The sequence below is a fragment of the Bos taurus genome, chromosome 8 (genome assembly GCF_002263795.3).
Source record: "Bos taurus isolate L1 Dominette 01449 registration number 42190680 breed Hereford chromosome 8, ARS-UCD2.0, whole genome shotgun sequence".
Classification (NCBI taxonomy): Eukaryota; Metazoa; Chordata; class Mammalia; order Artiodactyla; family Bovidae; genus Bos; species Bos taurus.
Window position 1 is genome coordinate 41,928,704 of NC_037335.1, and position 24,844 is coordinate 41,953,547.

Below are 24,844 nucleotides of genomic sequence, written 5' to 3' on the forward strand. Positions count from 1 at the left end.
ATGTGTATACAACTTTTTCTCCAAAGACATTTATATATTGTTATGATGAGTTCACTAGTGCTTGTTACTAGTAACATCAAATTATTTGTGTGTGAAGAAGAACTAAAGCATCTCTTGATGAAATTGAAAGAGGAGAGTGAAAAAGTTGGCTTAAAACCCAACATTCAGAAAACTAAGATCATGGCATCCAGTCCCATCACTTCATGGCAAATAGGTGGGGAAACAATGGAGACAGTGACAGACTTTATTTTTTTGGGCTCCAAAATCACTGCAGATGGTGACTGCAGCCATGAAGTTAAAAGACACTGGCTCCTTGGAAGAAAAACTATGACCAACCTAGACAGCATATTAAAAAGCAGAGACATTACTTTGCCAACAAAGGTCCATCTAGTCAAGGCTATGGTTTTTCCAGTAGTCTTGTATGGATATGAGAGTTGGATTATAAAGAAGGTTCAGTACTAAAGAATTGATGCTTTTGAACTGTGGTGTGGATAAGACTCTTGAGAGTCCCTGGGACTGCAAGGAAATTTAACCAATCCATCCTAAAGGAAATCAGTGCTGAATATTCATTAGAAGGACTGATGCTGAAGCTGAAACTCCAATACTTTGGCCACCTGATGCAAAGAATTGACTCACTGGAAAAGACCCTGATGCTGGAGGAGAAGTGGATGACAGAGGATGAGATGGTTGGATGGCATCACTGACTCAATAGACATGAGTTTAAGCAAGCTGCAGGAGTTGGTGATGGATAGGGAAGCCTGGAATGCTGCAGTTCATGGGGTCACAAAGAGTCAGACACGACTGAGCGACTGAATTGAACTGAGCTGATATATGAATTTATATATAATCTCAGTCAACAGATAGTGAGTGTTCAGCCAATTAATACTTTGTGGAAATTAATGTGATTTTTTTACATTATAAATTAGGAACTTTGTTAGTCTGCTGGTTCCACTATAATGAAAACCACAGACCAGGTGGCTTAAACAGCGAACACTTCTTTTTTTAGAGTTCTGGAGGCTCAAAGGCCATGCTCAAGGTGCCAGCAGGACTGGTTTCTAATGAGAGCCCTTTTCCTCACTTGCAGATGGCTGCCTTCTCATCATGTGTGGCCTTTTCTCTGCCACATGTAGAGAACACAAACTCTGATGACTCTTCTTATAAGGACCTCAGGCCTACCAGACAAGGGCCCTACCCTATGACTTATTTAACTTTGATTATTTCATTAAAGGCTCTGTTTCCAGATGTAGTCACATGGGAGTGTAGGAATTTGGGACAGGAAGGGGGGGCACAATTCATAATAGGAACCATTGAATTAAATTGGTGCTAACTGTAATAGAATGCCCTCATTCCTCACAGTAACCATTTGGGATCTCCTCCCAGATATAGTTGAGTCTCAGAAGCTTCCCTTGCTCAGTTCTTTAGAGTGATGACTCTTAAACACTTTTGGACTGTAGCCATTCTAGGGAGCTCAGAAGATCCTTTGGCCTCTCTACTTCATGTGTTCCACCTATATTACATAAAGCCATCGGCTCCAAAATAGGTGGATCATAAGTTTACTTTAAAATCAAATGATAAGCTTATGTATAGATTTTTACGTCACCATTACAACCTAGACCATGCTATGCTATGCTATGCTATGCTAAGTTACTTCAGTTGTGTCCGACTCTGTGTGACCCCATAAACGGCAGCCCACCAGGCTTCCCCATCCCTGGGATTCTCCAGGCAAGAACACTGGAGTGGGTTGCCATTTCCTTCTCCAATGCATGAAAGTGAAAAGAGAAAGTGAAGTCGCTCAGTCGTGTCCAACTCTTAGCGACCCCATGGACTGCAGCCCACCAGGCTCCTCCGTCCATGGGATTTTCCAGGCAAGAGTACTAGAGTGGGGTGCCATTGCCTTCTCCAACCTAGACCAGGGACTTAATCAAATAGTCTTATTATGCTTATCTTGATCACATGTGCAATTCAAGAAAAGACAAATTTTTCTATCTCCAGTGAATGTAGAAACACATATTTTATATTTTTATTAATAATGCGTAAATGATTAATATTTGAATTTTAATGCCTTTGTGCAACCTAGATAGCATATTCAAAAGCAGAGACATTACTTTGCCAACAAAGAACCATCTAGTCCAGGCTATGGATTTTCCAGTAGTCATGTATGGATGTGAGAGTTGGACCGTGAAGAAAGCTGAGGACCAAAGAATTGATGCTTTTGAACTGTGGTGTTGGAGAAGACTCTTGAGAGTCCCTTGGACTGCAAGGAGACCCAACCAGTCCATTCTAAAGGGGATCAGTCCTGGGTGTTCATTGGAAGGACTGACGCTGAAGCTGAAACTCCAATACTTTGGCTACCTCATGCGAAAAGTTGACTCATTGGAAAAGACTCTGATGCTGGGAGGGATTGAGGGCAGGAGGAGAAGGGGATGACAGAGGATGAGATGGCTGGATAGCATCACTGACTCGATGGACATGAGTTTGAATGAACTCCGGGAGTTGGTGATGGACAGGGAGGCCTGGTGTGCTGCAATTCATGGGGTTGCAAAGAGTTGGACACGACTGAGTGACTGAACTGAACTGAATTGTGTGTCTCAGTATAGCTATAAGAATATTTTAGTCTTCTGAACTCATATGTACTTCAGTGGAAGCTAAGAAAGCATATGGTAATGGTATAGTGGTTAACAGTGAGGGCTCTAAAGGAAATAAACCAACTATGGCCCATAGGCCAAATTCTGCATGCTGCCTGTTATTACACATAAAGTTTTATTGGAACACAGCCATGCCCATTTGTTTACATAGTGTCCATGGCTGCTTTGGAGCTATAGTAGCACAGATGAGAAGAGACCATATGACCTATGAACCCTAAGATAGTTACCATCTGGCCCTTTCCTGAAAAAGTTTTCTGACCTCCCCCAATCTAGAGTAGAAATCCTTGAGTTCAAATTCTGGCTCTGTGGTTTCCAGCTCTGTGATGCCATGCCATATATTTAGCCTCTCTGTGTTATAGTTTCATATTTGCAAAATGAGTACAATACTATTACCTGTCCCAAAGGGGTCTTAAGAGCAATAAATGAGATGTAAAGATTTCAGCATAGGGCCTGGACTGAAAACACTTTCAAACGGTAGATGTTATTAACCAAATCACCTACAACAAACTAAATTTGTAATGAAGATACTAAACTAAGAGCATTTGTAGTTAAAGAGGAAAATTAACAATAATTAAAAACCTGACTAGGTCAAATCTACAGTGATGTGTCTTCCTGAAATATCCTTTCTAAAAGTGTACAGGGATTTTATTTCTTTGTGGAGCATCCCTGGTGGGAGTTCTTGAATATTGGCCAGGGTTGCCTGGCACAAAGCCATCTTAGCTGAATGTAGAATAAATCCATAGTGAATACTGGCAATATACTAAGTTTAGTTTATTAATAACACACTTAGCAACTCTTAATAATACACTTAATAATTTACCAATAAATAGCCTCTAGTCATTCATAAAAATAAAAGTTGGTGGAATTATTCTTTGCAACTGACTCACCCTAATCTGTACCCTTTCCAACAGATGGGCAGCTATCTAGTTCATAGAGTTAATGAAACCAAGTCATGGACTCAATCCCTAGTTTTATTGTCATTCTTGATTCTCTCCTGTGGTTACAGGCTGAAACTTTCATCAGGGGCAGATTGTTTCCTGGGGAAGATTGAGTAGTCATGGGTATGGCTGAGTGAGCATAAATAACTTACTCTCACTGGAAAATACATCTCAGTGATGAGCAGTAGATCAGTAGCATCATGTTTTGTTAAAGGAAATCCATAATCCAAGATAAGGGCAGTGGAGGTTACTCTTTAGTCTACCTTGCTACCCTAGTCATACCTAGTTATGTGAGGCCATTGGCAGTTCCACAAGGGGTGAGTTTTATGGTTGTATAGGTAATACACTGGGAACCCTAGTCATGAAGAATAAACTGGACATTTAATTAGGAGTAGAAAGGGTGAATAGAAATCTTCTCGTCTAATCTGTTGGTTGTTTGAACCCTTATCACTGTCAGAAGTGTCTTCACAAAATTTTTTATACATTTCTAGTATTTTATTTAGAAATATTCATTTATAAAAAAATATTCTTAACTTGCATAATCTGGTATATTCTGGAAATTTCTTCAGGAAAAAAGTCAACCAAAGGGAAATAGACTCACAAGAAAGATTTTTGCTAACCATACATTTGTAAAGCTGTTCATCTTAAATGATTTTAGTAGACTTTAAGAAAGTTGGAAAGCTGGTAAAATAAAAATATTGGCTTCCTTAATTCACAAATGTGGTAACTGAATAATCCTTGCAAATCTAATTCCAGATACTTCTTCGCTGACTGTTGAGAACCTTGGTGGTCACAGATAGTCAACCCAGGTTGAAACAGTCTGAATCCTTGTTTCTCCATTTTTTTCCCCTCCATTTGCATCCTTAGGCAATTATACCATTAACATTGCCATCAGATCAGATCAGATCAGTTGCTCAGTAGTGTCCGACTCTGCAACCCCATGAATCGCAGCACGCCAGGCTTCCCTGTCCATCACCAACTCCCAGAGTTCACTGAGACTCATGTGCATTGAGTCAGTGATGCCATCCAGCCATCTCATCCTCTGTCGTCCCCTTCTCCTCCTGCCCCCAATCACTCCCAGCATCAGAGTCTTTTCCAATGAGTCAACTCTTCGCATGAGGTGGCCAAAGTACTGGAGTTTCAGCTTTAGCATCATTCCTTCCAAAGAAATCCCAGGGCTGATCTCCTTCAGAATGGACTGGTTGGATCTCCTTGCAGTCCAAGGGACTCTCAAGAGTCTTCTCCAACACCACAGCTCAAAAGCATCAATTCTTCGGTGCTCAGCCTTCTTCACAGTCCAACTCTCACATCCATACGTGACCACAGGAAAAACCATAGCCTGGACTAGACGAAACTTTGTTGGCAAAGTAATGTCTCTGCTTTTGAATATGCTATCTAAGTTGGTCATAACTTTCCTTTCAAGGAGTAAGCGTCTTTTAATTTCATGGCTACAGTCACCATCTGCAGTGATTTTGGAGCCCAGAAAAATAAAGTCTGACATTGTTTCCACTGTTTCCCCATCTATTTCCCATGAAGTGATGGGACTGGATGCCATGATCTTCATTTTCTGAATGTTGAGCTTTAAGCCAACTTTTTCACTCTCCACTTTCACTTTCATCAAGAGGCTTTTGAGTTCCTCTTCACTTTCTGCCATAAGGGTGGTGTCATCTCACAAAAGTTTGAAATGAAATACAAATAATCATTAACCTGTGAGCATGATTGGAAAAGAGCCATCGAGAATGGTTACTCAGTGGCGTGGCATGGCAAGAGTCATTCGCCACAGTAGGCTCTCCTTTTCCTTTTAAGATATCCAATAGGTTGAAAACAATTCCGATGGATAACTGTTGCATAAAGACACTCTGCACTAAATATCTAGTCTTTGCTTTCTTCTGATGCTCTGTTGGTAGCCTCTCTGGTCTGTGAGAATTTTGGCAGTGTTCCTTCTCTTAGTTTGTCCTCTCCTGTTTCTGTTTCTTCAAGATCTGATGCTCCCTGGATCTCTCCACCCTCTCCCATCGATTTTTATCATTTCATTCCTGTCCTTGAAGACTCCTTATCTCCCAGCTTAATTATGATCAAGTGAAAGTGAGCTGTCCATACCCAACTTTGTTCCTGGTTCAGAAATTACTAGATAATATATTATTGAAAAGGAAGAAGGAATGTATATGTAAATTTACAGGTCTTGTTCACTGTTTTTGGTTTTTAAGGCAACATGAGTTTCCTGATTATAGAAGAAATACTTGTCCAGTGTAGGTAATTTGGCAGAATAACACTAATAACGGAAAATATAATCACCCATAACCCTACCACACAGGAAAACCACTGTTAATACTTTGCTGTATTTCTTTCCTGTCTTCTTCATCTATATGTTAATTATATATATACCTGCATCCAATTTCTCTATAAATAGTTGCATTATAATAGCTTATATTTACACTATGTACTAGATCTATGCCAAGCATTTTATGTACATAATTTCACTTAATCTTCATTACAACCCTATGAAGTATGACCTATTGTTCTTATGTTAAATGAGGAAATAAGGCTCAGAGAATGAAATTACTTGACCAAAGTAAGTAAGGATGAAAATACAAGCAGAGAGGAACCCACGATATTAATGATATATTATTCTGGCCACTGTTCTACTTCATTAATATTAGATTTCATTATTTTAATTAAATTTATTAGCAATTAGAGGATTAATTTTTTAAAAGCTAGGTTATCTTTGAGAAAAATAATTTAATATGTATTAATAATGGTTCAAACACATAAATTTAAATTTCTCAACAGTACCTTTTTTGCTTTCTATAAAATGGATCAGGGAATTATAACCCATACAAAATGGCATAGACTGAACTCCATTCTAGTCGTTTTCCTCATTTCTCATTCCTTCTTTAACTGTCCTAAGTGAGCTGATGAATTTTCAGGTGGAAAGGGAAGAGGAGAAATCTTCTCATTAACCCACAAAGGATTCATGTTCAACTTCTCTTTCCACTAACTCCTATTGCCCTGTAAAAGTGGCCATTACACACTCATGAATATCAAATCCACTGTTTTCTATCTCATTCCTGTCTCCTAATATTTCCCCAATGGTATTAATTATGACATGACCAGAAGTCAAAGTTCTCAGCCAACTTGGCAACATCTGACAAAATTATTTCCTATATAATAGAAAGTAGATTAAAGGTGTATAAATATTTTATTGTTTGTTATGAATGTTATATTTTTCAGTATATAATGTGTATTTATTTCTGTTAGTGACTCATGTTTTCTAAAATAATACTCTTCTGGACTATAATTAGAAGGTCTATCTTATGTCCATCTAAAAATATTTATGTTGGAAAGTGTTACCTGAAGCCATTATACACATTTATAATCTGCTTTTCTATATAATGGTTTGGTGACTTACACATTTTAGAGGGCTGCATAATTCTTGATTCTTTAGATATATTTGCATTGTTTGTGAGCATGTATACTCTATCTGTTTTATAAATGGGCTTTGGGGAGCAGTGCTGCAGAATTTCTTCCAACTGTTGCCATTTAATTCCTGTATTTCTTGTGAGATGTCACCACTGCTACTGATTACTAAGAAAGCAGAATAAATAGGCATTCTTAAAGGATATTCTTACAGTATATGATTTGAAATGCTAAATAACAAGATTAATTTAGAATAATAAGACTTTATTATACAACAGACATAGGTAAGATTATTCATTTTAGCCCTTTCATTTATGGAAGAAGAAACTATGTTTGTGGCTTGCCCAAGGTCGATAGCTGAGAGTGAAGTCTCCTGTCTTGGAGAACCAAATCTTGTTACTATTGTAAAGCAGGAAGGTATTTATTGTCTCCACCATTCCCCAAAGGATTTTCAATCTAGAAAGACTCTGAAAAACTGAACACTTTCCTATATATAGTCTCTGAGATGCCATTTCTCCCAACTCTCCAACTTGTGCACCCAATGGGTATGCAAGACCATGCAATGGTCAACTTTTGAATTACTTTTAGATTTACAGAAAAATTACAAGAATAGTACAAAAAATTCCTGTATGTCCCTGTCTTAGCATACCCCAATGGTAGCATCTTATATGCTGTATAATTATAATTATACAGTATAATTATCATGACCAGGAAATTAACAGCAGGATAGTATCATGAACTAAAGACTGCATTTGGACTTCACATTGAAGTGTCCAACTAATGTCTTTTTGATGTTGTGCTTGTTCCCAAGATCCAATTTAAGATTTAACACCTTCATTTAGCTATTTCTCTCTGGCCTCCTATAGTCTGCGATAGTTCCTCAGTCTTTCCTTGTCTTTTATGACCTCGACACCTCCAAAGAGTACTGATCATTTTGTGGCATGACACTTGATTCAGGCCTGTCTGCAATCTTATGACTAGACTAAGGTCCCCATCAAGAATACCACAGAAACAGTTCTTCATCCCTCTCAGTACATCAGATTGCACCATTCATTCAATATCACAACTGTGATGTTGATTGATGATTGATCATCACCAATCAAGATCAAGGTGAGGTTGATCTTGATTGCCTGGCCAAGAGAGTCACTACTAGACTTTTCCATTTTAAAGTTACTCTCCCAATAGCTAAGGATAGAACAGTTTGAGCAATAAATTAATGATAGTGTTAGATTGTAACCCATAATATAAATATCTGTGGGTAAATAGTGATATATTAAATAAATAACTGGTAAAATAGATAGATTAAAGTCTTGTTATTCACAGTAGTTATGCTCTATAAAATCTGTGAATAGTGAACTGTTGTTCCCTGGGGAAATACAGGGTTAGTTTCCTGTAGTTCTCTGGTCAAAACTTTTTTATCAATTGGTCAATACATAATCTGGGTTTGTGTTTCTGCTTAAAAACACCTTATTTAATGTATTTTGCTGATTCATTAACAGTGAGTTCATAGACCTCACACAACAGGACCGTGTTGTTTTTGTTCAGTTGCTTGGTCGTATCCGACTCTTTGAAACCCCATGGACTGCAGCACGCCAGGCTCCCCTGTTCTTCACTATCTCTGGAGTTTACTCAGACTCAATGTCCATTGAATAGGTGATGCCATCCAACCATCTCATCCTCTGTTGCCCTCTTCTTTTCCTGCCCTCAACCTTTCCCAGCACCAGGTTCTTTGCCAATGAGTCAGCTCTTCATGTCAGGTGCCCAAAGTATTGGAGCTTCAGCTTCAGCTTCAGCATCAGTCCTTACAATGAATATTCAGGGTTGATCTCCTTCAGGGTTAACTGGTTTGATCTCCTTGCTGTCCAAGAGACTCTCAAGTCTTCTCCAGCACCACAATTCGAAAGCATCAACTCTTTGGTGCTCAGCCTTCTTTATGGTCCAACTTTCACATATGCACATGACTACTGGTAAAACCATAACTTTGACTATACATACCTTTGTTGGCAAAGTGGTGTCTCTGTTTTTAAATATGCTGTCTAGGTTTGTCATAATTTTTTTTTCCAAGAAGCAAGCGTCTTTTAATTTTGTGGCTTCAGTCACTGTTCACAGTGTTTCTGGAGCCCAAGAAAGTAAACTGTGTCACTGTCTCCACCTTTTCCCTCTCTTATTGCCATGAAATGATGGGACTGGATGCCATCAACTTTGTTTTTTGAATGTTGAGTTTTAAGCCAGCTTTTTCACTCTTCTCCTTCACTCTCATCAAGAGGCTCTTTAATTCCTCTTCACTTTCTGCCATTAAGGTGGTGTCATTTGCATATTGTATTTTCATATCTGGATAATTAGCTAGTGTTCAGCCAAGGCTGTTAATTTATATATAATTGGAGTCAAGTCAAAGAAGCTGCCGCTTCAAGGGGGGACTAGGGACAGTTAAGAAGCACTGCCTGTGGGAAGTCACCCCAGGTAGTGGTAAGCACTGATTTTTGGTTATCATTATACCCTATTTGGATAGACTACAAATATCTATTTCACACTGTAGAACTGATTATGTACACAATTGTCTCCTGAACGGAGTATCTCCTGAGGACAGCAGCTGCCTACTCCATCGTCATGTCCCTAGTGACAGGCACAGTGACTCACACACAGTAGATGCTCAATAAGCCTTAATTGGAAATGGGATGGCATGGGATAGGACAGGGTGGGGTCTAGGTTAAATGCTCTGGGTCTGGTGGGCAACCAGGATTCGTATTTTCTCACAGACAAGTTTTTCTTCTTGCCATATTTCCAGATGTTAATGTTTATCTCCTACCCGTGGTGAAAACAAGCATGCTCTTTGTCGTATTTAAAGATACATGGATGTGAAGACAGTTTTTTTTATTTTTTAAAGTGTTTGGTTCCCTTCAACCCAAATTCCCTTGAACAGTTGGTTCAAGGGAGTTTTCTTATCCCACAATCTTATTTCAGGTGTGACCTTTGTGTTTTATTCATATACTTACCTGTATCCTAATAACAGTGGTACTGTTGTCTCTAGAGGCAGAACAGAGGCAATATTAGTTAGGAATTTTATGAAGCAACTTATCTGAAAAAGATTTTAGTGTCATGGTTTGTTTTGAGCACTGGGGTGGCTTCACGTTGAACCAAATGTATTAGTCAGAGTAGCTAATGAACACAACCAAGAGCTCCCAAATTCCGGTGACCTAATATAACACATATTTTTCTTCCCCATGAACTGTCCACAGCACTGTTGCTGATTGGGCAGTTTTCCTTCAGGTGATTTTTCAGGGAGCCTGGGTGCTTGTAGCTAGTGGCTCCAACCTACCCAAGTTCTCAAAATCCTCTCCTCTCAGTCACTGAGTTTTATGGACCAAGTTGAATAATGGTCCTACCTTCTGACCACATTTTCTACTCCTAGATGCAAGGCATGCTGGGAAATCTCCAACTTTATGTGACCTGGAGAAAAAAAGGAGAAATTGTTTAGTGGACAATTGGCCAGTCCATCTCATCAACTCACCCTGGAGTCTCTCCTCTGAATTCTCATATCATTTGTTTTCTTATTCTTTTCAAGATTCTTTCTTCATTGTACTCATTAACTATTAATAAACCCATTAATACCATAAGGGTTTTTATACCATGCCAGTTGCTGGGGGCTATAAAGGAAAATGAGAGGCAGAGCCCACTCTGGAAATTAATCTAGTTTAATCTTATTTAGTATTTGGAAGTCATGAACTACTCATATTTAATTCTATCATATAAACAGGAAATAATATAATTGCATGACTACCTTGTCCACAAAATACTTTAAGTACATTAAGCTACTCAGTCTCCAAATTTTGATCCAAATGTTTATTTCCTATCTATTCATTTGTTCATACTTTTTCTTTTTGTAGTTTTATTAGAAACAAGAAGAGGCAGATATCCAACACTTAAGGACAATGTAAAAGCAAAAATACTTTAAATTCTCTCTCTAAATTTAATTATCCTTGAAAGTTTGGAAATGGTTATTCAGTCTTATTAGAGAATTAGAGTTTTGAGAATCACCAGTCTAATCTCCAATTAACCGTGATATGGTATTTCTCTTCTAGTGTGTAAGCAGTTTGAATTTAGGGACCTTGTTGAACAACACTGTTGGTAGGAATGTAAATTCATACAGTCACGATGAAAAACAGTATGGAGATTCCTCAGAAACTAAAAATAGAACTACCGTATCACCCAGCAATGCCATTCATGGATATATATCAAAAAAAATATGATAGCACTAATTTAAAAAGATACATGTACCCCAATGTTTGTAGCAGCATTACTTACAATAGCCAGGATATGAAAGCAACCCATGTGTCCATCAACAGATGAATGGATAAGGAAGATGTGGTGTGTGTGTGTGTGTGTACATAAAATGGAAACTGCCATTTGTAGCAACTTCTGGGTTTAAATTCAAAGTCAACATTATAATCATAATGTAGATTATTTTCCATGAACCAAATAGTTATACTTGGGTCAATAGTTTAAGCACTTCTTTGTGATATAAGTGCAGCTCCAGCATCTACATATCCTAGTTTCACAGTTTACTGACTACAGTTCTTCCAAGTTGTTTTCCTTATTTGTAAAACAGGCATGGCGGATGCTACTCTCCACTCCATAGCATTAACGGAGGAATAAATGAGTCAATACATATGAAATGCCTGGTATTTTGGTAAAGCTCCATAACTCTTAGCTCACATGACATTAAAAACAGTAGATGGTAGTCTCTTTTTATCAGTAGGCTTTAAATAAGTGATTCTCAGCCAGGATTGATTTCCCCACCCAGTTCCCCAGGGGTCATTTGGTAGTAGTATCTGGAGACATTTGGGTTGTCCCCACTGGTGGATGTGGTGGTGGAGGGGATATTACTGAGTCAAAGCCAGGGATGCTGTTCAACAGCCTACTTTGCAAAGGAAAGTCTTCTGCAACAAAGAATTATCCTGCCCCAAATGTCAGTGGTGCTGAGGTTGAGGAGCCCTGCTCTAAAGAAATACATGAGCTGTACTGTCATAGATGGAGGCGGGGAACTGGCCACCACACTTGCACAATTAGGAAGGAAGCTCCCTGATCATCAATTTACATATCTGGAAAAGAGGTTACTTATACCCAGTTGACTTGGATTTGTGGAGATTAAATGAAAGACTGTGTTTAATGCTTTTGCAAACTAATCTATACAAGTATAGATTAGTTCTAAATTGTTTTCCTCAACCTTTAAAATTTTTTAAAGAATTATTTCCCCACTGTGGTGCCTTTTCAGACACTTTTTTCCTTAAGTGCTTTCTCTCACCATGAAATTTTAATGCTACAGGTGTGCTGTATATCTGTTTATGTAGTTAAAGAGAGTCAGGGTTGGGAGGGCCACAAACCACTGTGATATCTAAGCTGATTTTTTGCCACATGAGTCAATTTTCATCCTTTTGGGGTAATATCATCATTGAGAAGGCATGTTCTAAATAAAAGAGGAATGAATTCTAAAAGTAAAAAATATTTTTTATGATGTTTTCATTACTTATTAAACTAAAAGTAGCTTAATATCACTTGTTGTCCATTTTGGATTGTACTGAGACAGCAATAGAAAACTCAAAAACAGAGGACTTTCCTGTAGTGCTTTGAAGTGGTTGCCTCCAATACAGCAGGTTCAGGTTGGATCCCTAGTTGGGGAATTAAGATCCCACATGCCTTGGGGCCACAAAAAACAAAACATAAAACAGAAATAATATTGTAACAATTTCAATAAAGACTTTAAACACAGTCCACATCAAAACTTTTAAAAAAGGAACTCAAAAACAACACTGAAAAGTGAAAAGTGAAAGTCACTCAGTCGTGTCCGACTCTTTGTGATCCCATGGACTGTATAGAATTCTCCAGGCCAGAATACTGGAGTGGGTGGCCCTTCGTTTCTCCCGGGGATCTTCCCAACCCAGGGATTGAACCCAGGTCTCCCTCACTGCAGACAGATTCTTTACCAGCTGAGCCATAAGGGAAGTCCTGATAGCCTGTATAAGGCTCAAATATCTATAGCCCTTTAAAGGGACAGCAATGCTCATGCAAATGAATGGAGGTTTAGTGAAGTCTGAAAAGGCAAAAATAAAATCTAATAGAGGACAATAATATGAGAAACTGAAGAGAAGATGAAAGCTTTCCAGAAAGGCAGCTAATTTGAATTTAAGCTTCTCGTGAAAAGAAAACATAAAGGTCTGAGAGGCAATAGGAGGGAAGGGAAAATTGGGCTAGATAAGGAAGCCAAAGGAAATAATATTAACATTTCTTTTCATAGGTGAAAGTTACTACATTAACTAGGTAGCTTTTTCTCCTTTTTGTTTGAAAAAGAAAGACTGAGCACAACTCAATCTGCAAAGAGAGAGCCATGTGACGCATGGGGAAAATTGGAAGCTCATGGCCTATAGGTTAGCTGTCTGGTCATCAGGCATTGGTCTGGAAGGAATCTTTATGTGGCCTGGATCACTTTTCTCTCTTCCCTTTGTTCCTCATTCCTATTTGGACTGCCTTCTCAGTGCCTCATTTTCTACCTTCTTACTCTTCCTTTTAATTCCTACTTCCCTATGCTGACATTGTTAGAGAGGTAAGAGCCTCACTTTACAGGTAAAGCTCTTCAGGGTGTGTGGCCCCTTGAGATCACACAGCTGGTATGAGGAGACCATGGATCTTCCAGCTCAGAATCTGATGTGCTGTCTACTATTGTGGTCTAGGCCTGTCTAGCAACTTGACTTCCATGCTGTAGATCTTCAATTAACAGTTTTGTTTTTTTTTTTTCTACTGGTACATACATAGATAGATACCTTTATCCCTTGAAGATAGATGAATGCTGGCAAATAGAAATACCAAAGTTATCTGCATTAATAATTTTTTAATTTTATCCTGCTTAGTAGGATCTGACAACAACTGGAAATGAAACTTTAACTCTTTGCTTTTTTGTCTGCAAATGTTTTGCTTTTGTCCAAGATGAGAGCTAAATGCTGATTCCACAGAATGAAATCTTACATGTAGACTCTATATAGTACACTGTGTTTTTAGATATGTGTTATATATAGATTAGTGACCATATACGGAGACCAAGGTATTCATAGGCAGTGTGGGGTGTTATACTCCCTGAAGGTGGAATTTGCTGCACTTAGTTTTGCGTCCTGCCTCTGGTATGTGATTGCTGCTTAGCACATATTTATTGAAGTAAAGGAGCTATTGTTTCCCTCTTTCTCCAAATGGGGTGTCTGCCAAATTCACAACAATTCTCCGTTCTCTGGGAACTCAGAATTGGCATTGGCTATTTCTTCCCCGAATTCTTATACCCACCCACATCCAGTCATAGTTAACTGACCATGGTTGATCACCCGACTCTATCAGGGCCAAGTTCCCCTCCTTGAAATGTGGAATTGGGACACTGAGAGGCTGAGGGTCAGTCTCTGTGGCTAAACCCAGAATATAAAAATATAAGAACTGTAATAGAGCTGTCTTATAGACTGAATGTTGGAGAAAGCTGGACTTTCAAAGTAAGAAGCTGAAGCCAGCATATAGAGAGGAGCAGACAGAATATTGAGTAAAATTTCCAAGGGATTCCAGCCCATTCTGGAATGGGCAGTCTTGGTTGCACTTCTGCATTTGATCTGTGAGACACCCTCATGTGTTTATAAACCATTCTCTTTTGTATTTGAGTTGATTCAAGTTTGGCTTCTCTGTAACTAAAAGTCTTCTACCACTATATCAAAATTCAGATTTATCATTTCAGTGAAGGAAGTTTTACTGAACAGAAAAATATTTAAGGGGGAGAGACCAACTTAGTTTAAAAATTATAACATAAATCAAATGGGAATTACATTTTTATTAAAAATAGATTTGGGGGGCTTGGTAGAATAATGCTGAAGGGCTCTGTACATTGTTAGTTTTGAAGTAAGAGGAATTTTCCATTCAAGATGAAGTGAGAACGTGCAGAAAGAAAAATAACAAGTGTCTAAAGACCATAGACCGGAAAAGGCAATGGCAACCCACTCCAGTCCTCCTGCCTGGAAAATCCCATGGATGGAGGAGCCTGGGGGGCCGCAGTCCATGGGGTCTCTGGGAGTCAGGCACGACTGAGCGACTTTACTTTCACCTTTCACTTTCATGCATTGGAGAAGGAAATGGCAACCCACTCCAGTATTCTTGCCTGGAGAATCCCAGGGATGGAGGAGCCTAGTGGGCTGCCATCTATGGGGTCGCACAGAGTCGGACACGACTGAAGTGACTTAGTAGTAGTAGTAGAGACCATAGACAATAGTCAATGAGTAAGTTAAGGACCGGATAGTTAAAATGGGATATGTGAGAAACCTGATCCTTTCTGAGCATCAGCCTTCATATCCAACCCACGCCCCCACATCCTGTCGCTTTTCCCACCCAAAACCCTCTCGAGCCTGCCTCCATCCATCATTTCCTGTGAAGACTCCTGTGGTGACCTTCTGTAAGTAAACCACTGACCACCAGTGTTTTGCCACACTGTGACTAGAGTCATCTTCTAAAAATGCCCAGTTGATCATGTTACTCCTTCCACCTTAAAGTGATTTCCTTTTGCTCTTCCCCGTAAAGCTGTGCAGGGAAGAGCCCCCGGAGAAGGAAGTGGCAACCCACTGTAGTATTCTTGCCTGGAAAATCTCATGGACAGAGGAGCCTGGTGGGCTACAATCCATGCGGTTGCAAAGAGTCACACGACTAAGCACATACACACACACTTAAAGCTGTGTGACATGCAGCTGCTGTGCGCCCATCTGCCTCATCTGTGCCCACCGCCACCCTGTCTATGCCCCCGCTTGGACTTCCTTTCAGCTCCTTGGTGTGCCAGGCTTCCTCTACCATGGGACTTGTGCACAGTTGTTCCCTTTCTTGGAACATTCTTTTCTGCCACCTTTACCCAGCTTTCCTTGGTTTCTCTCACTAGATCAATTATTCCCAGTGGAGCACTGTGCGTCTACTTTCTTCCTTTTGTCATAGTAGCTATTTAACTTTTTTTAAACTTTTTTTTCATTATTTGGTCATCTCTCTATTCTGCTAGACTGTAAGCTTCACAAGGGCAGGAAGTCTCTGCGTTAGCCTATTGTTTTAGTCCTAGCCATTAATATTAATATATAGGATGACCAACAGGAGACTAAGAAACATTTGTAGAAGGAATATGTAGAAAGGTAAAAGAAATATAAAACAAGCAAAAAAAAAAAAAAGAAAAACACCCAAAACAAAACAGCCTCCAATTTTCCAACCCTTTTTCAAAGATTCAGTTCAGTCCCTCAGTCATGTCCGTCTCTTAGGGACCCTATGACCAGGTTTCCCTGTCCATCAACAACTCCTGGAGCTTGTTCAAACTCATGTCCATTGAGTTGGTGATACCATCCAAACATCTCATCCTCTGTCATCCCTTTCTCCTCCAGCCTTCAATCTTTCCCAGCATCAGGGTCTTTTCAAATGAGTCAGCTATTTGCATCAGGTGGTCAAAGTATTGGAGTTTCAGCTTCAGCATCAGTCTTTCCAATGAATATTCAGGACTGATTTCCATTAGGTTTGACTGGTTTGATCTCCTTGCAGTCCAAGGGACTCTCAGAAGTCTTCTCCAACACCACAGTTAAAAGCATCAATTCTTCGGCGCCCAGCTTACTTTATAATCCGACTCTCAAATCCATGCATGACTACTGGAAAAACCATAGCTTTGACTAGGTGGACCTTTGTCGACAAAGTAGTGTATCTGCTTTTTAATATGCTGTCTAGGTTGGTCATAGCTTTTCTTCCAAGGAGCAAGCATCTTTTAATTTCATGGCTGCAGTCACCATCTGCAGTGATTTTGGAGCCCAAGAAAATAAAATCTGTTACTATTTCTATTGTTTTCCCATCTATTTGCCATGAAGTGATGGGATTGGATGCCATGATCTTTGTTTCTTGAATGTTGAGTTAGAAGCCAGCTTTTTCACTCTCTTCTTCCACTTTCATCAAGAGGCTCTTTAGTTCCTCTTTGCTTCCTGCCATAAGGGCGGTGTCATCTGCATATCTGAGGCTATTGATATTTCTCCCAGCAAACTTGATTCAAGTTTGTGGTTCATCCAGTCTGGCATTTCACATGATGTACTCTGTATATAAGTTAAATAAGCAGGGTGACAACATACAACCTTGATGTATACAGCCTTTCTCAATTTGGAACTAGTCTGTTGTTCCATGTCTGGTTCTAACTGTTGCTTCTTGACCTGCATACAGATATCTCAGGAGGCAGGTAAGGTGATCTGGTATTCCCATCTCTTTAAGAATTTCCCACAATTTGTTGTGATCTGCACAGTCAAAGGCTTTAGTATAGTCAATGAAGCAGAAGTAGATGTTTTTTCTGGAATTCTCTTGCTTTTTCTATGATCCAACGAATGTTGGCAACTCGATCCCTTATTCCTGTGCCTTTTCTAAATCCACCTTGAACATCTGGAAGTTCTTGGTTCACGTCCTGTATAAAATTTAGTTGTTTTAATTTCAAAGTTTCTCTTCAGTACTAGGCCACTCATGAACAGTATTAACAATAACACTAAAATCCTCTTTACAAGTAGGTATATAAGTTTATCAGTAGCTAAAATATAATTAATGTTAGTAGCATGCTTAGGATAGCTCACAAAGGCCTGTTGAGTCTAGAAACTACTGTCTCTAAAACAGTAGTTTAAGGTTTTTACATTGTCGTTTTGACTATACCATAGGTTTCATGTATATGATTTTGGCTTCTGTATAGCCTACAGTGTCCTCACTGCCAAATGCTTAGGTTTCCTTTGTCATCATGCTGTTGACCCCCTTTAACCGTTTGCCCTCCCACTAACTCTCCTCGCTGCTGGCAGCCACTACTCTGTTCTCTGTATCTATGTGTTTTTTAGTTATTCATATTTTGAATATCCACAAAATCACCAAGTTTTTGTCTTTTTCCATCAGACTTGTTTCACTTGGCATAATACCCTCAAGTTCCATCCATGTGCAACAAATGGCAGGATTTCACCTTTTTTAATGACTAAGTTCTTTTCCATTGTGTGGAAAACACATCTTTATCTTTTAATCTGTCAGTTGTCACTTAGGTTGTTTCCATGCTGTGGCTATTGTAATAATGCTGTGTGAACATAGGGGTGGGTATTTTATTTTGTTGATTAGTGTTTTCACATTCTTTGGATGAATACTTGGAAGTGAAGTAGCGGTATTCTATGGTAGATGCCATATATCCACTTGAAACAACCCAATTACAAAATGAGCAAAGGAACTGAATAGACATTTTTCCAAAGAAGAAATTAAGATAGCCAACAGACTCATGAAAAATGTTCAACATCACTAAATATTAGAGAAATGCAAATCAGAACCACAGTGAGATATCACTTCATGCCTGTTAGAGTGGATATTATCAAAATGTCCAGAAATAACAACGGTTGGAGAGAATGTAGAGAAGAGGGAACCCTCATACACCATTGTTTGGAATGTGAATTGGTGCAGCCACTGTGGAAATTTTTTTGAGATGCCTCAAAAAATTAATAACAAAACTAAAACAGTAGTTTCAAACCTTGAAATATACCAAGACCCTGTGGCCCTTGAGAGAGACTTAGGGATATGGAAGGAAAAAGGACTCCAATTACTAGCAACTCGCAGAACTTTGTAAAAGATGCTCTGACAGGTGTGTCCTGAGGTCTGCCATTCTAATAGTGAGCATGGGACTGGGAAGATGGCAATGGAAGGGAGCCTTGGGGACCATTTAGGGGAATAAGAGCCTCACAAGCCAGCTGTTAGGACTGTCTAGCATAAGTCCCTGTTCCTTTCTTCTGTGTTTGTTCCTTTTGAAAGTGTATGCATTTAAGTAGAAGATACAGCTTACTCCACTGGAAGAAGACGTTTTTGCATCTAGACTATGGAAGTAGCTGTAGAATTTCTGCATAAACATTCTACCCTAAGAGGAAGAAGAGGAGATCCAAAGGTAGAAAGATTGGAATGAGCAGGGAAGTGAAGTCAGCTTATGGAGATGATGTTAGACACTGCTGGAGAGAAGGGTGAAAGGTACTCCAGGAATGAAAAGAGAGAAAAAACACAAGCTGATTGACTAAGGATGAGGGACATGAACTTTGTGCTAGTTCAATGACCAGAATTTCTGACAAATATTCCCAGAGCCCATAGCTCAGTAGAAGAGCCAGTTACTTTAGCTGAACTTTTCTAGAAAATATGTTTTATTTTAGGAAGGGTAATCTGGTTGCAAAGTTAAGGAAAACCTGAAATCCCGAAGTTATCAAATTATATAAGCAATTGCATGGCAGTGAGTTGTTTTCATGAAATGAGGCAGTACACAGTGCTCCGAGTAAAGCTTTTTTAATTAAAATTCCAACAAAGAGGATTGTCTGAAATTAAGTCCCAGCATACTTTCCAAGGTGGCTCAGTGGTGAAGAATCCAACTGCCAAAACAGGAGATTCAGGAGACACAGGTTTGATCCCTGGGTAAGGAGAAGGAAATGGCAAGTCAGTCCCGTATTCTTGCCTGGGAAATCCCATGGACAGAGGAGCCTGATGGTCTACAGTCCATGAGGTCAGAGTCAGATATGACTTAGCAACTAAACAGCAAAAAGAAAAAACTTTCCAAAGAGTTTTACAGACACCATCCATGCTGTATGAAACACAGAAATTCTGATGAGAACACATTTTTTTCAAGAATTCCTTGCCCCCTTTTCTTTCACTTGGGAGATAGCCTCTTATTTGTGTCTGTTGGATGTAACCGGTGAACCAAACACTTGAATCCAATTTGCTAGTTTGAGAAGAGGTTACTGATTTTCACAGCGTGTATGTACTTGGGGAATTTCATTGTTTAACTTTACATGTGGATGATTCTAGCCTCATGCTACTTTAAGTCAGGCAGACTGGGTAAAGAATGTAGATTCTCTTTCTTCAATGGGGTTTTCAGGGGTGTTGAAAATGTTTAACAGATCTGAGTACTGCGTTGAGTTTAAAATACTGTATGTGCTTCTCAGAAAATGTCTGGTTAGGTGAGAGAGTTTTTTTGTAAACATGTGCTTTTATTTTGGGGATAGTTGGGAGGATGTTGGGAGAGAAATTGCCTGTGTATTTTTGCCATTGCCAAGAAGACAGTAGAAGTGATTGATAATACACCAAATTAAATAAATGTATTTCAGGATCATGTTTAAGTGATCAGTGCTTGAGCTGTTGGCAATTTACTGCTTTCAGAATTGCAAAACCCAATCAATGTTTTATTCATATTGTATAGCATTATTGGTCATATGTATTAAATTTGGTTTTTCTTTTTTCTTTTTGGTCATATGGGCATGTGAGATCTTAGTTCCCTGACCAGTGATTGATTCAAACCTGCACCCCATGCAGAGGAAGCATGGAGTTTTAACCACTGGACCACCAGGAAAGTCCCTTAAATTTGTATTTTTGAAGTAAAAAGCTTCCTCCGTTCCTGCTGGAAAGGAGGAACAGAAGGAGTATAGTACCAGCACACACAGACTCCCTGGATGATCTTAGGCTTGTTTGTCATTAATAAAAGTTCGTTTGAATATCAATAGTTGATGTTCAGCTCTGAGTGGGTGAAAAAACTCAATGTATTTGAGGTCAACACCTCTTCTGGGTGTTGCTGAGGAACAGATGTAAGGTGGTGAAGCCACAGCTGCTGAATGTTTCCCTTCAGATCCTGGAAGTGTGTGTCTTACCCTGCTGCAACCACTGCTCCCCTCCACTTTTTCCCTAGAAGGATTTTTATTGGTCCGGAGAAGGTTCATTCTAGCAGGGATTCTGCCATTTTGAACCATATCAAGCAGCCTTTGTAACAAGGAATGATTTGTTGTTCCCAGCTGTCATTCATAAGATGACCATTATGAGCAAGTCTGCTGATAAATCCATGGCCATAAGGGAGGATTTTAATTTATGCCAAGGAAAATCTCTTTCTACTTTGTGGGAAGAGGCACATCTGACTTTATCTGTGTGGGTTTATGGTGGAAAACAGACCCTGTGGGTATTTATTGACTTGAACTGAGGGGTTTCTCTAATATGTAGTTAAGTTTCAGAAGTAGAACTTCCTAGGTCCTTATTTAGGGTGAGCAGTTGGTGAAGGAAAGCATCAAGTTAATATTTTTCTCAGACATCTGCACTTTTGACTGATTTAACGGACAAGTTGTTTCTCTTTCAGGCCCCATGATTGATACAGAGGACTGTCATATGAACCAGAGAGGGTAATTGAAACCAAAGAAAGGCCTCTGGTGTGTAGCCAAAGGCATGCCACCAGGGGTGAGAAGGAGCAGATGTCTTGACAAACAGGGCATGAGACCAGCTGTGCGTGGTCAGGTGGGGCCATGAGAAATATTTAATTCTCTGTGGTGATGATCTGCACAGAAAACCCACAAAGTATATTGCCCCAACTCAAGGATCTTGTGTCAGAATTTTTCAAAGACTGTATGGCAGGCGCACCAGCCATACAACTCACATAAACAAATGGTTCTATTTCAAAACTATTATACACTTTGGTGATGAGTGGTTTGGGAATCCATCTACTGAATTTCTTGAGAAAACCTCCAGAGAGTCACAAGTAACTCTAAGACAGAAGCCACTTATAAGATGTGAGATGCATCATTTTTAGGTATCGGGCTTCCCTTGGGATTCCGTGTGCAGCCCGGTCTAGATCAGGTCACCTGGAACTGAAATTCTTCAGAGACACAAGAACAGGGAGGAGTTATGATTATGAAGGAGGATGCAGAGTGCACTGTGCCCTTTGCTCAAGGGATGAACCAGCTTTAAAGGGTGGTGAGGACACTGGCAGGGTGATATTTTTAACATACAAACCGACTTACCCCTCTGCACCCTTCTGGCGGCTCCTGTTGCCTTGACCTTTCCCATCAATCTTATTTGGGCATCTTTATTGTATCAGGGAAAAAAGGAGATTCACCAAAGAACTGGAGGGAAAAAAGCTTTTGATTTTCAAAAGTCAAGACTCTAATGGCACTTGGCCTAGAAATTATAAAATAATTTGGACCACAGCGTCTTGCTTCAGAGAGAACACGCAGTTTTCCAGGTGTGCTGGTAGGCGGTGAGGAGAGGGCTAGATCTAGCGGAGGGGGAAGAGCTCTTAGATGTCGGTGGGAGGTGAGGAGGAGGGAAGTGGGTGGGAGGGGAGATGGGAGCAGAGAAGGCTCTTAGAAGCTGCTGGCCCCTCTCTCTTCTGAGAAAGAGGCTTTGGCCCTGCTCCTCAGAGGGAAAGGTGGTAAGTACAGAAGCCCCAGATAGCTTGGGTTGTCATGACTTTCTAAGGAGACTGCAAAACCCCAGGAGAAAAATGGCTAAGCAGTGTCTAACTTGCAGAGAGCCTGAGGCCGCCTCAAGGAGTGGAGTGCATGCTGCACACCACTGTTATATGGAGTCCTCTGTGCTCAAATGGAGAAGGCAATGGCAACCCACTCCAGTACTCTTGCCTGGAAATCCCATGGATGAAGGAGCCTGGTGGGCTGCAGTCCATGGGGTCGCTAAGAGTTGGACACAACTGAGCGACTTCACTCTCACTTTTCACTTTCATGCATTGGAGAAGGAAATGGCAACCCACTCCAGTCTTCTTGCCTGGAGAATCCCAGGGACAGGGGAGCCTCATGGGCTGACGTCTATGGGGTCACACAGAGTCAGTCACGACTGAAGTGACTTAGCAGTAGCAGTGCTCAAAAGTGCCCCCAGAGTATAGCAAAGGACTCACAGCCTTCTAATGGCATCTAAACTAGGGACATTCTTGGAGGGACTGAGCCCTTAACTTGTGGGACCTGACTCTACCTCCAGGAGATAGTGTCAGAATTGAATTCATTGTAGGACACCCAGGTGGTATCAGAGGACTGGCTGGTGTCAGGGGAAAAAACCCATGTGTTTGGGGTTGAAAGTGTTGTGAGTAAAAATAGTTCAGACCTTTTGACATCTTCCCTGTTTTCCCAGGCACAATTCACATCTTACCTGTTCCCAGGCATCTTCCCAGACCTCTCAGTTACTATTTTATCTATCTTTGTGTTCTTATACCACTTCGCCTATTCATTACCCCTCTTTATCAAAGTCAGCCTGGTACTGTGGGTTGTTAGGGTCAGCTGCTGGCTATGAACCCCAGAATTGTTCTGTCTTCTGTCCTAATAGTGCCTCCCATGAATTCAGCATCCTAGACTGGCAGGTGTTTTGGTACCTGGTACATAGTGAAGCCTCAATATGTATTTGTTAAGCTAAATTGAATTTAAGATTCTAGAACAAATAGTGAAACATGAGACAGATCCTTGAAGGAAGATTTCATTGGTTGTGTCTTTGATTCCCTTACTCTCTTTCTTCTTTTTCCCCAACACTTGATTTCAGATTTTTTTTTTCCAACATACAAAACATTTTAAAGAATCATTTGGAGTATACCCATTTAACACCACCTATTTTCTATAATATATGTCCCATTAAATGTATGTATGTATATGTGTTTACATAGTATTACTATTTTTTATCTTTCCATCTAGCCATCCTTCCTTCCCTCCATCAATCTAAATTATGTTTTCCTTACCTCCTTTCACATACAACCAATGTGTGAGAGACCTTCAACTCTGGAATCAGATCTGGGATTCACTCCTGGATTTGGCCCTTACTCATTGCCTGGCCCTGTGGGTGATGCTTACCCTGCATCTTCTCCCCACTGTGTAGTCAACCAGGGGCCACTGAAACCTGTTTCACAGGTTGTGGTGAGGAGTAAATGAGATGCCGTCGATAAAGGGCCAGGCACAGAGTGTGTGTTCAGTACATAGAAGTAAGAGAAAAAGTACAGTGTCAATATTTATTTCAGGTATCAGCACTGACTTGCAATGATTTGTATCTCTGTGTTCTTGCTTGTAGCCTCTGATTTGGGCCCAAAAGGAAAAGAAATTCAGAGGAGACAGTGACTCTCAGACTCTCCCTTGTTAATGAGCAAGAGTTCCCTGGATCCAAGAGGTAAGTGAGAGGCGATCTGGGTTTTAGTGTGGAAACTGCATTCTGAGTTCTCTGGGCCAAAAAGGCCATGGAGTCAACTGTAGAATCACTGCTTACCTACTTTTATCCACACAAGATGGGGGATCTTCACACTCACCTAAAATTCAGTACAACCTTTGCTAAAAATGGAGATGATTGGGAGAGAATGTCTCCCAGTGGGACTCCCCTGAAGCCCTAAAAACCATTTCCTGAGCCCTTTGGTGCAGGGATTTGTGTATTTCCTGAATGTAGGCCCACACGAGTTCAGTCTTCCACTCTCAGGTGACAGACTGTCCTCAAATCAGGGAACTAGAATTATGCCCAGATCATCTTGCTCCTGAAATGGCCCTGGAAAGCTGTAGCTAAAGAGTGGAGGACAAGATCTCCTTCCCCGTGGCATCAGTCAGCACTGGAGATTGTTGCAAGACTGGAAAAAGGAAATCTCATCCTGTTTCCAGCATGTGCTCCCACCATGCACATCCCCAGTCATCACAAAGCCCTTTATACCCCTTAGTTTAAACATGTTGAATATAGGCTGGTATGAATATTATGGGTCAAGTGAATAAAACTAGCCTGCCCATAAGAATTGGTTTTTACTGAACACTTAGAGTGGGGGCTCTTGGTTCCAATTTTTGTTGGTGTTTGCTGAAAGAATTATCCTTGTATGAAGGAGAAAGTGAAAATGCCTAATGTCCTCTTCATAATTTCCAACCTAGATGATGTACCACATTACTCTGCTAAGTCACTTCAGTCGTGTCCGACTCTGTGAGACCCCATAGACAGCAGCCCACCAGGCTACCCCGTCCCTGGGATTCTCCAGGGAAGAACACTGGAGTGGGTTGCCATTTCTTT

At 40.1% G+C, this 24,844-nt stretch overlaps 1 long non-coding RNA gene across 11 annotated transcripts in view; it reads left to right on the forward strand.

The window, feature by feature from the left end:
• Positions 1-24,844, forward strand: part of LOC132345950 (uncharacterized) — a 287,030-nt gene that overhangs the window by 151,474 nt on the left and 110,712 nt on the right. For 10 of the 11 annotated variants that reach the window (XR_009495560.1, XR_009495559.1, XR_009495557.1 and 7 more), the window contains exons 4-5: positions 21,180-21,334; positions 23,879-23,974. This is a non-coding gene — a long non-coding RNA (uncharacterized lncRNA). The remainder of the gene's footprint in view (positions 1-21,179; positions 21,335-23,878; positions 23,975-24,844) is intronic. The other variant, XR_009495558.1, reaches the window with a different exon arrangement.